This window comes from Mya arenaria, chromosome 17 (genome assembly GCF_026914265.1).
Source record: "Mya arenaria isolate MELC-2E11 chromosome 17, ASM2691426v1".
NCBI classification, from domain to species: domain Eukaryota; kingdom Metazoa; phylum Mollusca; class Bivalvia; order Myida; family Myidae; genus Mya; species Mya arenaria.
Genome location: NC_069138.1, coordinates 7,491,989 through 7,496,737, shown reverse-complemented (window position 1 = coordinate 7,496,737; position 4,749 = coordinate 7,491,989).

Sequence of the window (4,749 nt, the reverse complement as noted above, 5' to 3'; positions counted from 1 at the left end):
TAATGTCTTGATTTAAAGCAAATCTGGATTTTAATTATCGAATTACATATTAGACCTAGACAAAGAAAGCCTTTTACACCCTACGTTCCAATCATTTGGCTCATTGTTTTAAAATGCATTTACGCATAATGCATTGAATTGGTTAGTTCTCAATAGCTGAAATGCAAAGCTAAACAGATTACGCTTACATTGACGTTAATGGTCATGTCATTTAATCAGCCTTAACCATGTTGTATTGTTTATACATAATGTATCAGGAGTAAAATCTACATTCCTTTTTCCACTTTCCCAAACTTCACTTGCTTTATCAATTTTGCCAAACTGTTCTTGCTTTTTCCTTCTTTGACAAAATATACTCGCTTTTTATACAGGACCCAATCCCGATAACACATAACTATCACTTACGCCACGATAACACTACCCGCAACTGCATAAAAGTTATACAACCAGTCATGAGTAATCGATTGAAATATCGTAAGATCTAAAACAATCGTTATCTATCGTAGTAGTGTTCTCAATCTCAAGGTTTTTGTCGACTGAAGTTAGTTTTCAACAGTCGCAACGTTTGGCCAGGATTTCGTTGGCAGTAGTTTTTATTACAGCCCCTGAGGCCGTACATTGCTTTTTTAACACTCACGCAGTGTTGATGTGGTGGTGAATCCGCCATCAGACCGCACACAATGTAGGAACGAGCCATATTTATCTGCATGTTGTAGTCGTGTGTCGTACTGAATCGGATGTTGTGCTTGAGGACGGAAACAGGCGATACAATACTACAATAGACGACAATGTGTACAGCAGTTGGGCGATATTTTTGTTGCAATATTTGTACAATGCCTTTCTGGTCGGCGATTATTTTAAACAATATGAAATTCTCTTGGGCCTATCTCACATAACACACTTGAGAAAAACGACATAATTTATTTCCCTTCATTCGACATAAAGTTGCAATTATTCAATTTCACTCAAGAAGAGGTGAGTTATTAACTCGCCGCAACTCGTAGCAGAAGTAAGACAAAAATGTAAGTGTATTATCGCAGAGCTGCAAATTAAAACATGCGACTAGTCGCATGATAACCAAATATTAGCTCATACTGCCCTCGATCTGCCGACTTTTCAAAAAAATGCTCCTATAGACCTGTTTTGCAATCCTAGTATGTTTGAAAGGAACATGTATTTGATTACGATCACGATCAATCATAACACTATTCTTGTCGCAAGTGATTGTATACAATCAATGGGCTATTATCAATATTTAAGATATGTCTAAACTGTCGAATTTCATATTTGTCAAAGTGTTTTTAAAAATAAAGCAATACAGAGAATTTCAGTTCTGCGTAGAGCTTTGTAAACGCTTAAAATAGTATTGTTTCATGATCTAGATTTTGTTTTCCTTGTTTTCTTCAAAAGATAAACTCAACTATCGAAACGGTAACACGTATGCGGAGCACAACCGTTTAACAACTAGCTTTTGAATTTGTTACAAAACTATTCGATTATACCGCACACGAGTTATTGAACGGTGTCCTTAGCAACGTGATACAAAACAGTCATGTCACCCACTATCCGCTACCCTCGTGATTGAAAAACAACATAACAATTTTCCTAAACTTTTAAGTGTTAATGTAGCTATGAGCATCATGCATGTTCTGTTGTCGTTGTTATATGTTGAACCTTAGTACTGAATGATATTCATCTCATTGGTCCTTTTTTAATAAGGCCACTTAGAATTTGTATTATATTGTATCACATAAACCTTTGCTTAAACATTGTATATAAACTTAGTGTGATGCTGTTATATACTTACTGATTTTTATATTAGATTTCATGGTGTTGATTCATCTCTAGAATATCTGGCTATATTCTATACGGATTGTCGATCCGTAAACTATGATAAACTGCTTTTAAAGAGATTGCACATTTTCTATTTGACGTGATTTTGTTAATTAAAATTTATATTTTACTTGCATGAATAAGAATCGTGTCAAGGTATTTAACTACTAATTGATCTTTTTCTCATCAGTGCATTTGAAGTTTAAACTTGTTCACCGTGTATTTACTGATTTGCAGTGCTTTTATTTTTCAGAATATTGAGACACCGTAGTTGTACAATAATCAGCTGTTGCAAAACATTGCCGATACAACGGGTATTGTTATATTGACCTAGTTTGAGACCTCTGAGACCAGTTTAGGGTTAGTTTGCAATTTTCAAGGCTTAGGGGATGATTTCTTTCTCTCTGCATTTAATTTGTATTTGGTAAGCTTTGTCAATGATTGTGTGTTTTATTTAAATTTAGAGGACCTATTTTTGTACCTGTGCGATGAATGTTCACACTCAATTTGATTCATTGACAAGTATTACGCCATTCATTTATCATGTGACTTATATACCTAAATATTTGACGGTCATGTGATACCGCCATGTGGTTTTCTTAAACCGTAGTACACCTTAGATAGAAGTTACTTAAATACAAGCAGTGAGCGTTAGAAAAGTAGTGTTTTACATTAGATACATGTAGATTGATAGTAGTGTGTGTTTTATTGCTAAATGTACACAAAATATACGAAGCATTTTGTACTTATGACATTTTTTAAAAACAAATCGGTAAGAAGTTGCATTTATGGTTATAGAATAAGCTACAATAAGAAATTATTTATTTCAATTGAACTCAAACATACGCTTGAAATTATTTCAGTCAAACACAAGCTATCATTGTTTTTATTCATAAAACTCTTTAATCCTACAAATACAAAGAGAAAACATGTAAATGAATAACAATTAATATTATTTTTGCAAATACAAATGTTCATGCGGTTTCCTTTCATAGTTACACGGTTACAACAATTAAGGTACAATTTATAATTTATTAATTTGCAATGGGGGGGGAGGAATGAATTTAATACAATGTCAGTGGTACATTTGCAGACGGACGTTCCTTGACATGAAAATGAGAACAGGCAAACACAGATTGATTTTCTGACATTTCGAAGTTTGCTTCAATTGAAGATACACATTATGAATAAAAGAGAATTAAAGTGACAGTATTACAATGTGATGTGTGTAACTTACCGAGTTCAGTTAAATTAAAGGGAAGTTACAAGTAGAAAGGCTTCAACGGGATGTTTGGTACTTACTTTGCGTTTGCGTTGTGTATAAACATCCAGTTTCTTATAGGCATCGTGAAGTTGAACATAAATTTTTCCGTAAATGTATATTAAAGTTGTATGCGTGTAATAAAGGGACATGATAATGTTAGCATATTATTGAGTATTTCGACCGATTAAGTGATTCTTTTTATTTTGTGTCGTGCTCATTATGGCGGGAGATTAACACATTTTGTGAAAACATATGGTAAACAGTCAGGAACAAAGTCGTTTGGTGTGATAATATTAAAGTATTTGAGCCTCATGTATAAGACACATGATTTGAGTGACAAGTGACTTTTATTTAGAGAATAGAATTTATTTATAGTGATCTATGAGTTGGATTGATGTTAAGTTTAATAGTATGGTTCAAGAATTGTGTCATTTGTTTTATATGGTTTAAATGGTATATTTGTTAGTTCTAGAGGTTTTGTGTAACACAATGTTGCGATCGGAAAATTAATATTTGGTTGTGCAAACAGGTGAAAACTGAACACTTATTTTAGACTATGTGTGCTTTAATTGACACTTAACCTATCTATTCCACATTTAGCGAAACTGAATTCGCAAGCGATGTTTATTGGGATACGTTTAGAATGAAAGTTGAGAAGGTGGTTGGGAATGAAAAAGGAAAACGTAGGAGCTGAAGGAAATCATTTCAGTGCAATACTTTTATTATACACGCTGGTGTTAATACACATGTAGGTTAAGGTTTAGTGAGGTTAGATAGTACTTATTTGTCGTTTGGTTTACGCATTTATTAGGAAAATCTATTAGCGAGCGAGTGCAAAATACACCACTTTTTCATATAAAAGATAAAACGATGATATATATTTATAGGCCGGGAACAAAGGGAAAATGCCTCCAGAAAAATGACAGCTTCCCTAATTCCGTAAATTACCACTTTGCTATGGCGTTAACTCCAGGCGGTGAAATGCGGGGAAAAATAATACAAAAGAACGCAGTGTGCATTAAGCATATATCAGTTAAATCCCTGCATGTCAACCCTTACCCTCATACTTATTGAACTTTATGTTTAATCATGACATACAATGCATTGGTAATATTGAACACAAATCTTTTTGTAAGGTTTTAGATTGTAGTACATGAGCGTCTGTTTGTTTAATGAGTGTTTGCAGTTCAGTAATATAATTGAATAATGCATAGTATTGTATATAGGTCATTTTATTAGATAAGGACCATTGTAATAACGTTTTATTCAAAACAAAATAGTTTGAATACCACAAAAGCTCATGTCTTAATTTTGAACACAATGAATTGTAACAATTAACTAAACTGAATGAAGCATGAGTTAAAAAACCCTTTTATATTCAATCTTTTAAAAATCATATGAAATGAAGTTGAACAAGAAAGAAACAAAAATAAAATTATATATCAAAATGAAACATATCGTACACATTATAACTACAATACATGTATACATGCATATTTGTGTGTTTGGATAACATTTCTAATTTATGTTCAAGCATTCAATGGAAACAAAACTTAACACAACCCATGTATTAAAGATGCGTTATCATTTGTTTATGTCTACTTAGAGCATATCAACATTTCCACACGAAAACGTTTATAAACAGTTTATGC